Source organism: Echinops telfairi, unplaced genomic scaffold (genome assembly GCF_000313985.2).
Source record: "Echinops telfairi isolate 266 unplaced genomic scaffold, ASM31398v2 ScPeMD7_5592;HRSCAF=6446, whole genome shotgun sequence".
Lineage (NCBI taxonomy): Eukaryota > Metazoa > Chordata > Mammalia > Afrosoricida > Tenrecidae > Echinops > Echinops telfairi.
Genome location: NW_022109491.1, coordinates 29,988,294 through 30,002,634, shown reverse-complemented (window position 1 = coordinate 30,002,634; position 14,341 = coordinate 29,988,294).

Below are 14,341 nucleotides of genomic sequence, written 5' to 3'. Positions count from 1 at the left end.
TGGAGAGAAAATGTTTTGAGAATGATGAGGGCAATGAATGTACAAATGCGCTTTACACAATTGATGTGTGTATGGATTGGGATAAGAATTGTATGGGCCCCTAATAAAATGATTTTTTTTTTTAAAGATGAAGTTTTCCATTCATTCATTGCCATGATTTCATTGTAGGAACAACTAATCAATGGGTTCCATCAAAAGACTATTCTGGTTATGATTAGGTAATAAAAGGTTCCTTAGTCACTTCAGTTACCAAAGTATAGCACCCTGCAAAAGCCGAAATCTGTGTAAGGAGCAAACTGTCAGACAACAACTCAAATATTTTCCACTAATTGAGAGTGATTAAAATAAAATAGTGGTGTGCAATACTGCTTAGTGTGATTAAACTATGGGATTATATGATATATGTATTAACTCCCAATCAATAATAAAGTAAATTTTTTTGTAAAGGAAATAAAATAAAATAGTGGTAAAACTATACCCTGTCAAAGGTGGATCACTTGCAAGACTCAGAAAAACTAGGCAGTGCTGTGGATTCCCAGCATTCACAGATCTGGTTTTAGTAATAGTAATGCCTGGCCCAGTACAAATTTCAAAGCACTCGACATCTTCCAAAGTGAGAGCGTCCTCCCTCTTCCAGCTTGGCCCTGCCACATGTCAGAAACATGAGATAAAATCAAAAATCCTGGTCAGCTCTGTGACTCCACATCCACGCATGGATAATGAGAAGGAAAAAGTAGAGACAGCAAAATCTTACTTGACTAATATTGTCAGGAGCTGATGTTGGGATTTTTTCTGCGTTTAACAAGTCTCACATGCACTTTGGACATGCTACCATGAGGTCCTCGTCCCTGAAGAAGGACCTCATGCTTGGTAAAGTAAAGGGTCAAGCAAAAAGAGGAAGACTGTAAATGAGGTGGATTGACCCGGTGGCTGCAACAATGGGCTCAGCTAGAGGAGCCATTCTGAGGATGGCCCAGGGCTGGGCAGTGTCTCCTTCTGTGGTCCCTGAGTTGGAACTTGTCCGTGGCACCTAGCAATAACAGCAACAGCAGTAGCCACAGCAGTGAGCAGATGTTTGCACCTGACTAATTGGTGGCACGTTTGCAAATTCTTTGGCACCTCCACCACATCTATCTGCCCCCCTATCAGTGGATATTTATCTCCTGATATTCTCTTGACACTGGTAAAAGCATCATGGGATTTGTCATCGTTTCCCAGTGCTGCTGTAACACTTGGAGTCCTGGGAGCACTGCCTAGTAAGCATTGGACTGCTAACCTCAAGGTTGACAGTTCAAACTTTCCAGTCACTCAATGGGAGAAAGATGGAGCTATCTACTCAAATAAAGATTTAGAGCCCCAGAAGTCCTGCATAGGGTCACTATGAGTCAGAATCGACTTGATAGCGGTGGGTTTGGGCTGCAACACAAATGCCACAGGTAGGGAACTTTAAAGAACAGAAATTTACTTCTACACAGTTCTAAAGACTAACAGTTCAAACCAGGGTCTCGGAGTTTCAGCTGTGCCAGTTCCTTCTCTGGTGGAGTTTCTTGGTGATCTTCCCACAGCATTTGTCCTCCCTTGAGTGTGTATTTAATCTGCTATTTTTATAAGTCAGAAGTGATTAGATTTAGAGTCCATCATAAGAATTGTATGAGCCCCCAATAAAATGATTTTTTTAAAAAGATTTAGAGTCCATCCTACAGGTAGATTATTATGTTAGGGTCTAATTAACATAATTACAATGTAAGTTCAGGTTGAGGTTGAAGAAAATGAAAACAAGTCTGCAAGAGCCAAAATATGACCTTGAGTCTATCCCATTCCAATTTTGAGAACATCTCAAGAACAAATTTGACTCATTGAACACTGATGACAGAAGACATGTGAAAGATCAAAGTGGATATAATAAGAGACTCTGAAACTGGAAGAAAAGATGACTTCAAAAAGATGAACAGAAAATTTCAAAGGGCAACTAGAGAAAACAAAGTAAAGTATAATAATGAAATGTGCAAAGATCTAAACTTAGAAAACAAAATAGGAAGAACACACTCAGCGTATCTTAAACTGAAAGAACTCAAAAAGAAATCAAGCTTAGAGTTTCCATAATGAAAGATTCTATGAGCAAAATTTTGAATGATGCAGAAAGCATCAAAATAAGATTTAAAAGAATGCTCAGCATGACTAAACCAAAAGGAACCAGTCAATATGAAACAATTCCACAGGCAGCATATGAGCACGAACCAAAGGTACTGGAGGAAGAAGTTCAAGCTGACTAAAAGTATTAACTAAAAACAAGGCTCTAGGAATTAATGGAATATCAATGGAAAGGTTTCAAAAATATGAACCATAATGAGTACAAGGAAGAAGAAAATGTTTTAAAATTGATTGTGGTAGAAACTATACAACTCATCTTTGAACTATTGCATTGTATGGTATGTGGATGAAATGCCAATAAAACTGTTTCCACAAGCTGATGAAGCACTGGAAGCACTCACAAGTCTATGCCAGAAAATACAGAAGACAACGACTTGACCAATTGACTAGAAGGCATCCATCTTTGTTCCCATTCAAAAGAAAGGTAATCAATCTAACAGAGTGCTCAAATAATAGAATAATATCAAGGCTACTACATGCAAATAAAATTTGGCTGAAGTTATCCAACAACGGTTACAGTAGTACATTTAAAGGACCTGCCAGAGCTTCAAGTAAGATTCAGAAGAGGATCTGGAATAAGAGATATCATTGCTGATGTCAGAGAACTCTTGACTGAAAGCAGAGAATACCAGGAAGATGTTTCTTTGTGTTTTATTGAGTGTCTTTATGCAAAGTCACTCAATCATGTGGATCACAACAAACTATGAATAGTCTTGAGAAAAACAGGAATTCCAGAACACCTAGCTATCCTCATGCAGAACCTGTACATGGATCAAGAGGCAGTTGTGTGAACAGAACAAGGTAACACTGCATGGTTTAAAATCAGGAAAGGTGTGTGTCAGGATTTTATACTCTCACCTTAGTTATTCAATCTATATGCTGAGCAAATAATCAGAGAAGTCGTAGTATATGAAGAAGAGTGTGGCATCAGGATTGGAGGAAGATTTACTAACAACCTGCAATACGGAGATAACACAACCTTGTTTGCTGACAGTGAGGAGGACTTGAAACACTTGCTAATGAAGATCAAGGATTTGAGCCTTGAGCATGGATTACAACTCACTGTAAAATCGATTTCAAGGTACAAGACATAAGTATGATCATTATATAATGCTTAAGGGATCAGTAGACCAAGAGCCAGTGAGCATAATCAACATATACATGCCCAATGAGAAACCTTCAAAATTCATCAATCAAATCCTCCAAAAGATGAGAAATCATGAGATCAACAATCATAGTAGGAGACCAATACACCTCTGCACGAGAAGGATAGGTCAGCAGGAAAGAAGCTCAACAAGGAGGCTACAGAACTAAACTCTGTAATTAGTCAACTTGACCTCATAGACATATTCAGAACTCTCTACTGAACCGCAAAAAAAAATTCACATTCCTTTCAAGTTCACATGGTGTATATTGGAAAATAAATCACATGCTGGGACACAAGTCAAATTTGAGCAAATTCAAACATATAGGGGTCACTCAGACTTCCTTCTGTGACCACTATGCCATAAAACTGGAGATCAACAAAAGAAGGATCAAAAAAACAAAAAACAAAAACAGGGCAAATACTTGGAGGATGCATAACGTACTTCTTCAAGAGGAGTGTGTATTGGCCCAAATGATGAAATCAGGAAATTTCTAGAAACCAACAAGAATGAGAATATAACATACCAAAATCTATGGTATACAACAAAAGCAGTTATCAGAGGATGCTTGATAGCGATGAATGCGCATATGAAGAAGGAAGAGAGACTTATGATGGATATCCTCTCACAAAACCTTCAGCAGTTGGAACAAGGTCAACAGAATAATCCCATTAATAGCAAAAGAAAAGAAATTATTTTAAAAATCAGGGCAGAAATAAATGAGTGAGAAAACAAAAGAATAATGGAGAAAATTAACTCTGTAAAAAGTTGGTTCTTCGAAAGGATTAACAGAATCAACAAATCATTGGCAAACCTAACAAAATATTGGAAGGAGCAGACATCAGTATCCAGGTTGAGAAATGAAACAGGGGAAATTACAATGGACCCCAATGAAATTAAAAGACCAATTACACAATACTATGAAGGACTGTACTCCAAGGAATACAACAATTTAGAAGACATGGACAAATACCTGGAAAAACAAACCCTCCCCTAGATTATCCCACATAGACATCAAGAACTTGAACAGACCCATAGCTAGTGAATAAATAGATAAGGTTATCAAGGAACTACCAACTAAAAAGAGCCCTGGCCCAATTGGCTTCACAGGAGAATTTTACCAAATATTCAGGGAAGAACTGACACATATGCTACACAAGCTCTTCCAGAACATAGAATAGGGTGGTACATGTGAACTGAACAAGAAAAGAGGCAGTGTGTGAACAGAACAAGGTAACACCACATGGTTTAAAATCAGGAAACACCGATATCAAAACCGGTCAGGGATCTGACAAGAATAAAGAACTACAGGCTAATATCTCTAATGAACATAGTTGCAAAAGTTCTTAATAAAATCTTGGCCAATAGAATACAGAAGCACATAAAAAGAATAATCCATCATGACCAAGTAGAATTCATACCAGGATGCAGGGTTGGTTCAACATTTGAAAATCCATCAACATCATCCACGACATTGAGAAGAATTGGAAACAGCCTAAATTTCCATCAATAGACAAATGTATTAACAATTTCTGGTATATGCACACAACGGAGTACTATGCATCCCTAAAAAACAATGAAGAGATGATGAGGCATCTTGTCTCGTAGAAGGGGTTGGAGAATATTATGGTGAGCAAAGTTAGCCAAGCACAAAAGGACAAGTACAGCATGAATCCACTGAGGTAAGTTCAAACAACAGAACAGGCTTAGGGAAGAATGTACACATTGCACAGTTCCCGGGCTGAGGACCAGATACTCTGGCAAGACAGACTAAACACAATGATGCATACATCATAAAAAAATAAAAGGAAAATAAATAAAAAGATGCAGATAGCAACAGTATGGTAAGACATCTTCCCACCCACCCAGCCCTAATATGCCTTTACAGCCCACAGAGGGGTGGGGGGAGAAAAAATATGTCAATGAGGGCACAAAACACTAATCTACCCAGGGGGATGGTATTGTTTATGTCTCCACAGGAAAGGGAGAGAGACAGTAGACCTCATTTGGGTGCAGCAAGCCTTGAGGACAACATTCCTGCTCAGAGCAGCTCCACAGAGAGGACTGCAGGGCCAGCCCCAACTAGAGATATGAAGTCCCCTCGCTAGATGACAGCGCTACAGAGGACAGCACTGAAGTCACAGTTCAGGGAGAATGGCCAACCTGACTGGCCCACATGGGGGCAAACTAAGAGGGGAGTGCAACAGACCAGCAATGGAAGCAAAGCCACAAAGTCCCTGAGGAATCTTAATGGTAGGCTTCTGACTGGGGTGCTGGCAGGGAGAGCAGCACTTGGCACCTCATCTGAACTGGTTGGAGGATATTCACAAGGGGAACACACTGAAAGTCTAAAAATGCAACAGGGATGGGGTGAAGAACTAGACCACTCCATCCTTGACTGCAGGAAGAGCAATGGGGTCTTGTAGAAGGTGTGCCCCCCAGGACACGAACCCTGAGGACTGAAAGGGTATAAGTGCTGTTAGGTAAGTGGGTCCTGGGAGATGGATTCCCAAAAGAAAAGGGGTATGGACCAATGGATTTTATCAAGGTCTGCTCACTGTTTAACAGAGGGATACTCATGTCCTCGGGGTCAGGACAATAGTTAGATATGGCAGTAAAAAGATTTTTTTTTTAAATCTTTAGTTAGACATGGAACTATTTGCATGGACTCTTTTTTTTCTCCTTTCTTTCTCTTTTGGTGTTTATCTATATAAGATAGGCAGGATAAACAATCCCAAGAAGACAGCAACTGGACCAAAATGTGAGGGGTGGGGTATGGGAGAGGAGATGGCGAGGGGGGAGCGATGAGCCAATGACGACATGGACAGGGGAATAACAAGGGATCTAAAGGTGATGGTGAGGGGCTTGCGCTCCTGGTTGTGTTTGGCCAATAGAAATATTTCAAAAAGGAGTTACTGAGAGGAGAACAATGGGTAAACATGATAGTGGGGCAGGAAGAAAGAGAAAAAGAAATAGAGGAAAAACAAGAAAGTAAAAATTATATATAGGCATAAATATAGATATGTATATATGTAAATATATAAAGATTGGTGTATTTCCCCCTCGCTGTATGGTTGAGGGGAGGAGACGAGCCAATCAGGGTGCAGGGTAGCAAGGATGAAACATATAACTTTCCTCTAGTTCTTAAATACTTCCTCCCCCCCACTATCATGATCCCAATTCTACCTTACACATCTGGCTAGATCAGAGAATGTACATTGGTACAGAGAGCAACTGGAAACACAGGGAATCCAGGAAAGATGACTCCTTCAGGACCAGTGGTGAAAGGGGCGAGGCCTGGAGGGTGAAAGGAATGTGGGGTGGAAAAGGGGAACCGATTACAAGAATCTAGGTATTGCCTCCTCCCTGGGGGAGGGACAGCAGAGAAGAGGGCAGGGGGAGACGTCAGACAGTGTAACTTATGACAAAACTATAATAAGTTGTGAATTATGAAGGGTTCGTGAAGGAGGGGGGTGGGGAGGGAGGGAGAAATGAGCAACTGATATTAAGGGCTGAGGTGGAGGACAAATGTTTTGAGAATGATGAGGGCAGTGGATGTACATATGTGCTTGACACAATGGATGTATGTATAGATTGTGATGAGAATTGTACAAGCCCCCAATAAAATAAATTTTAAAAAAAGATTGATGTATTTGTGTGTGTGTGTGTGTGTGTGTGTGTGTGTGTGTGTGTGTGGAGAGAGAGAGAGAGAGAAATACAACAAGGAAGCAGATGGACTTTGGGCCCCTACTTTAATCTTACCTCAATACAAAAACAGTTTGGTCTAATAATATGGCCATGTGAGATACTCACCTTCCCGACACAATAGCTGAAGACAAAATGGGTGCATAAGCAAATGTGGTGAAGAAAGCTGATGGTGCCCAGCTATTAAAAGATATAGCATCTGGGGTCTTAAAGGCTTGAAGTTAAATAATCAGCCATCTAGCAGAGAAGCAACAAAGTCCACATGGAAGTAGCACACCAGCCTCTGTGATCAGGAGGTGTTGACAGGAATAGGTATCAGAAGTTCAAAACAAGCATCCAAATTGACATGAGAGAGAGTAAGCAAAATGGAGACCCAAAAACTACCTGTAAGATAATTGAACAGTCCCTCCTAGAAGGGCCACACTGGAGGGATGATATATCCAGGGTGCAATACAGCACTATTGAAACACATAACTATCCTCTAGTTCTGTAATATTTCCTCCCCCTACTTCTATGGTCTTAGTTTTACCTCATTCATCCTGTTAGACCTGCGTATGTTCATTTGATGATTAAGATCATTTGACGCATGAAATCCAAGGTAGACAAACCTTTCAAAAATAGTAACAGGAGTAACAATTCCCTGAAGGTGCAGAAAGTGAGGGGGTGGGGAGGGAGAACTGATAACAATGATGACTGTATAACCCTACTCAAGGGGAACGAACAACAGAAGGGCAGGTGAAAGGATACATTGGATGGTGTAAGATACAGGGAGGAGGGACAGGAGGGGAAAGGAATAGCAATAATAATAATATTTAATGTAATAACAAGGGTTCCTGGGGGCAGGGTGGGGGAGGGCATGAATAAAGGAGAGCTGATATCAAAGAGTGCAAGAAGAAAGAAAATGTTTTGAAAATGGTGGTGGCAGCAGTTGTACAATCTGCTTGATCTAATCGAAACAATCGATGGATTGTTATCATCTGTAAGAGCTCCCAATAAAAAGTGGGGGTGGGAATCCTGGATTAATAAGTCCCATCATATGAATGGAGAAAAGATTGAAGTTCTCAAGGATTTCATCTTGCTTAGATCCACAATCAATAGTCATGGAAGCAGAGTTAAGAAACCAAAAATTCAGAGTGGGAGGGAGAAAAAAACAAAACAAAAATTGCATTGCTACACTAGACGTTTTTAAAGTGTCGAAAAGCAAAGAGGTTACTGAGGATTTAGGTGTGCCTGGCCCAAGTCATAGTATTTTCAATGGCCTCATATGCATGTGAAAGTTCAACAATGAATAAGGAGTACCAAAGAAAACTCGATGCATTCGAATCATGGTGTTGGTAAAGAATATTGAAAGTATATGGACTGCCAAAAGAACAAACAGATCTGTCTTGGAAGAAGTACAGCCAGAATTCTCTTTAGAGGCAAGGATGGTGAGACTTTGTCTCATGTACTTTGGGCATGGTGTCAGGAAACACCAGTCCCTGGAGAAGGAGCTTGTGCTTGTTAAGGTGGAGGAGCAGCGAAGAAGAGGAAGGTCCCTGATGAGATGGATTGACCGGGTGACTGCAACAACGGGCTCAAACAAAGGAACAAGTGTAAGGAGTTCCAGGAGGTGTTCCGTTCCGTTGTATGTAAGGTCGTTATGAGTCAGAACTGACAGGATGGCACTTAACTACAACCAATTAGCATAATAAAGAACACCCCTGTTTCCAAACTGTTGCATAGGGATAAGGGTCAGGATTCCACCACATATTTGAGGTAGGGGGGGATGCACGATGTAATCCTACCAGGATTTCTTCCTTGGCCCCCATGTGTTTTGGGTCATTCATCTCCAGGCTCCTCATGTTGGGGGGTCAGCACCACGTCTCCTGTAGCCCTTTGGGGAAAGATCTAAAGCAATTCCAAAGTACATCTTGTCTGTAGCCACATCTGGGATAAGAAGAGTAGTTTCTGTGACCCACCCCCTCTGGGGATACAATGACATCTCTACCATGATCGTACTTCCTGTGTCAGTCGGGCACTTTAGAGAAACAAATCCACAGAAACTCATGTATAAGAGAGAGTTTTTTATAAAGGGTAAGTGTGAATCAAGAAAACATCCCAACGCAGTGCTGCCTAAGCCCACAGTCCAACATTAACCCATATGTCCAACACCAATCCACAAAGTCCTCCTCCATCTCACAAAACACACACAATGATGCCGACTGCAGGAGGAAAGCCGAATCAGTGAACGTGTAAGCATCTCAGCACTGGCGGGGGTCTCCACACGGCTGCTCCAGCACCCAGGTCTGCATTGGGGTAGGTCCATGTGGCTTCTCCTTGGGGATGTCTTACAGGAAGTGAGCCTTGCCAGCTGAAGCAGGGAACTGCTAAGGCAGCTGCACCCTGGTATGACCATCACAAAGCAAGAGACCTGAGAGCTCAAAAGGTGGGGCTCACCAAGCCATTTATCCCTCCGCCCTTCAATTAACCCCACATGTGTTTATCAGCCAGGTTGACACAATTAACTAACTAACTCACTTCCTCTGCACTCAGTTCTAGATGCAGTCTTTCACAAATCCAAGTTCTTGGGTGAATAATTTCACTGAGACCCACAAACTCCAGGGGCTCATGGCAAGTGATCTGATTGATATTACTGAAATCCCTCTTGTTTGAGGTAGGTTCAAGATAAGGTGGGAGAGCCCTCTATCTCATCCTAGAGAAGATAGAGCCAGAGCAAAGGAGCCTCCAAAGATATTCTCCTTCTCTGACTCACCAACCTCTTATGAGCTGGGGTGAGGAAGGGAAGAGAAAGGGGCAAGGAGTTAGGAGTGGGGCAGTCATCACAGGTTCTCAAAGCCTTTGACTGCTCTTTCCACGTCCTATATAGGTGGACTACAGCACTTAGGAAGCCCTAGTGGCTTAGTGGGCTGCTAACGGCAAGGTGAGCGGTTCAAAACCACCATTGGCTCCAAGGGAGAAAGAGGCGTCTTTCTATTCCTGTAAAGAGTTACAGTCTCTGAAACCCAGAAGGGGCAGTTCCACTCAGTCCTGTGGGGTCAGTCGGAATCAACTCAATGGTAGTGAAGTCTTATATAAGGTGACCAGATTTTAACATTGGTAAAGCGGGACAAAAGCGGGACACCATTGATAAAACTCATATCCTGGTGAAATAGCCACATGGCAGCCGACAACCGTATACCCTAGCTTGTCATGTATTCTTTCCAAAAATCAGGACTTTTTTAAAATGCCGCGGGACGCAGGAATAATTGTTAAAAATCGGGACTATCCCGCCAAAAGCGGGACGTCTGGTCACCTTAGTCTTATAGCACTAACAGAATGTTGCTGTTGTTGTTGTTGTTGTTGTTGTTGGCTACTATCAAGTCACTTGCAGCTCATGGTCCATGCACCTGTGCAGAGTAGAACGGCTCTACAAGGCTTTCAAGCTCTGACCTTTGGGAACTAAATCAGGCCTGTCTCCCCAAGAGGTTGGACCGGTGCCACCTATTCTCTTTGTACCTCAGTTGGAACGAGGACATAAAGAGTTCCCTTCTCACATCCTGCCGTATTACAGGGTGAATAACAACACAGCCAACCTCAGGGAGATTTTTTTCTTTCAGGTCTGAACAGAAGGCTAAATTAAGCACTTCCTCTGTGGGAGGGAATGTTTGGCGAGGGAGGTCTCTGAACGCCAACTTTTTTTCATGAATGAAAAAATAAATAAATAAAAGGCGCTGGCCAGGAACATCCCCCTCAGCTCGGAAATTCCACTGGCAGCTCCGGTCTCAAGTCCACTTCCTGCTGCAGAAGGAAGACGGACAAGTTCAGTTCCAAATATTCCGGGCCCAGCCTTGGCCGGCTTCCCCAGATGGTGTGTTTATTTGGCACCTACCTCCTTCCTCCTCCACCCCCACAGCCCATCACAGCCTCCCTGCTCCCTAGCAGGATGCTGGAGGCCCCGGGAAGGACAAAAGATTTGGATGGTTCAAGTCCACCCAAAGGTGCGCTGGAACAAAAAAAAAAGAAAAGGTTAGCAGCCCAACGCTTAATCCGCTGTGCCCATAGGAATCCTTCCATTCCAACTAGAGATGTGTAAAAAGAAACGCATTTCCCTACTGATGGCAGAATTCAAACTCTTTTGGAAGGGTTTTAATTTCCTGACTCAACAAAGAAGGTCTTAGTCCTCTCATGCTGCTGCAGCAGAAATATGACAGAGCTCGACCCTCTCACAGCTGAGAGGGCTGAAAGTTCAAAGTCAGAGAGTGGCGCTAAAAGCCTTCCTCTGTCAGCTCTGGGGAACGGCCCTTGTCTCTTCTCGGCTTCTGGAGGTCCCCATGAGTCCTGGTAGCAATCTCCCCCTCGCTCTGAGGGTTTGTCAGGAAGCGGGCAGGGGACCAGATCCAAAGGACTCACTCCACTGCCAGCTGTTTTCTGGTGGTAGTAGTTCTCTTACAAGATCAACGGTGCTGCCCGCCACGCCCCAGAGAAATTCCCCTTCCACCAATCAGGACATTGAGGTGATAAGGGTGTAGCATTTCACCCTAAACCCTGTTCCTGGAGGCATCATTACATAACTGCCGCATACCATCACAGAACAACCAGACCACTGAGAAGCACAGTCCCGCCAAGTTGACACATGTGTTGGGGGGGACACAATTCAATCCATGGCAGGCATCATTGTCAATCCTCTCGTCCACATCAAAGAGTGGAAGGCCTTATCCATCTGCAACTTACCCTCCTGTTCATCCTCCCAAATCGAATCCGTAACTAAACCCTGTGGGTTGTACACCTCTTTAATCACCTCCAGATCCATCTACTCAGATGCAGGCCAAAATTCTCTCCTGGGGGATGCCTCCCATGTAGTCTTTGTATCCCATATAGTCCCTGTATCACCAGTTCAGCCTTTCACCAACCCATCCTCCACTCAAGCAATATTTTTTTTAACGAATGGAGAGAGAATCTTTCTGACAAGGACACTCGGTCTCAGGACATCTGCTCTGACCAACCCCTCTTCAGAGAGGAGCCCCTCATATAGATATAGCTCCCAGCACCCAGTTCTGGTGCCTCCCACAACACCCACCACATACTAAGTAATTTCCCATGTCCTGCGTCCACCCTGGTGGTAAGCTCCCAAAGAGCAGGACAGGGTCTTGGTCTCTGAACTGTTCTACTCCATCAATGTTGAATGAAGAGGTCACTTTAAAAACAAACAAAATGAGAGGGCCATGGCTTAGACTCTGAATGCTATTTCAGAGCTGCCATATCCACTTGTCTCACTCTCCAGTGTCACCAGTAAAGACTGTGTGTGTGTGTGTGTGTGTGTGTGTGTGTGTGTGTGTGTATGTGTGTGTGTGTGTAAAGAAATCTTAACCTTAGCTCAGGAGTTTTATTGTCTAACTATGTCATATACATTAGATACCATACCTGGTGGCATCCTCGCCGGGCTGCTAACTGAAACATCAGCAATTCAAAAACCACCAACCATAGCGAGTGACATAAAGGATGACTGTCTCAAAAACTCATAGAGGCAGTTCTACCCCGTCCCCAGGGTCGCTGTGAGTCAGAACTGACTCAATGGCAGTGAGGTTGTTTTTGGAGTGAGCAACCAATAATTTTCAAATAAGACAACTTTTTAAATCAGATTTTAAAAACTGGGATGTTACACCTGAATAAACAATACAAACTCATCATTTTACAAAATAGAGTTCATGACTCTGCTCAAAGGAAGGGCCTTGAAGCAAAGACACCCCAACAGTCAATCAGCATAGCGAACCTTCAGATCCTGCTTTCTAAATACCACCAAGCACTAAAAAAGGACAGGAACTCTCTGCAGAAATGGCTGATTCCAGTGGAGCAGAAAAAATACAAAGTGAATCTAGAACAACCTTCACCAGAAATAGAGGAAGGAAGTCCTCAAGGTTTAATTGTGCCATGTCAAAAGGATGTACCTCCCAGCATAAGGGATATGCATCCCATTGCCAAATTTGTGCATCAGAAAGAATGATTGTCAGCGATTGCAACACACTGAGTCACTCTATGGCTCTATTATGATATTCAAAAATTAACATTTCTTTTCCTCTCTAGTGCACAATTGATTCTGAAAGGGTTCATGAATAGATTCTGAAGCGATTAGCTGAAACCTAGATAGGAATGGCAAATTTACAAGGAGCCAAAATCACACCCCAACATCACTTACCAATTGCAAAGGGGAAAGTATGCCTTCTCAATTGAGAGAACCCCAGCTCCCAAGTGATCAAGGCCGTGCACCCCCGGTTGCTCACTCCCAAATTGGTTCATCTCATCAAGACACAGCAAATACAAGGCTTCAAATGTGGTTTCCAAATTACAAAAATGCAGGGAACAGAGGGCAAAGCAAACCACCACCATAAGGAAACAGACACATGCAGATCACAATGTGTAGGATAGTCCACAAGAAACTGGCCTGGACTCTTCAAAAGTTAAGATCACCCAGGGGGAAAGTGTGGGAGAGGTGGGGAGAAGGGTACATTACAGGAAAAGAAAGAGACATAACCCAAAACAAAGGAGTCCTGGAGGTGTGGTAGGTTCCAACTCACCAGCCTCTCTGAGAGAGAAAGGTGAGGTTTTCTATCCCCATAAAGATTGGCAGCCTTGGAAACCCACAGGGCAGTTCTGCCCTATGCAATAGGGTCTCCGTGAGTCTGAATCAACTCGATTGGCAGTGAGAGAGAGCGAACTGAAGACCTTGTGGGAACATTGACTGGGTCCTGGTTCCAAAATTAGACAGCTGTAAAAGGTATTTTAACCATATCTGGGGACATTGAAGATGAACTGAATCTTAGATGCTCTCATGGAATGATGCTTTCCTTAGGTGTGATAACGGTGTTGTGCTTACCAAGAAGACTGTCTTTATTCTTAGAAGATGTATGTGGAAGTACTTAGAGGTGAAATATGACCTCTGCAACTTACTCTTATTTCCCAAAAAAGAATCTCTTTTAATATATATGAATAAAGAACACTTGGAAAAATATGAACCATTTGTGTATGGTACAGGTGTTCCTTGATCTTTCCACTTTTCCGGGGCTGGGAAGTCTGTACAACACCGAGTTGAGGAAATAAACACTTTCCTGTCGTAATGGGGTGGGAGAGGAAACTGGCAGTCAAGCAACAAGATGTGGGATGTTTATAATTATTCTTATGGTTTCATTTTTCATAATTGCACGCAGAATTCATGTTCATGGTAGAAAGTTTCAGAAACACAAACAAACACATCCATAAATAAAATTGCCCCCAGCTCCAGGGGGTAGGGGTGGGGGGCTGTAAATGTTTTACTTCATTTTGCCTGATCTTCTTTTTTTTTTCTTTCTTTCTTTTTTTTTTTTTAA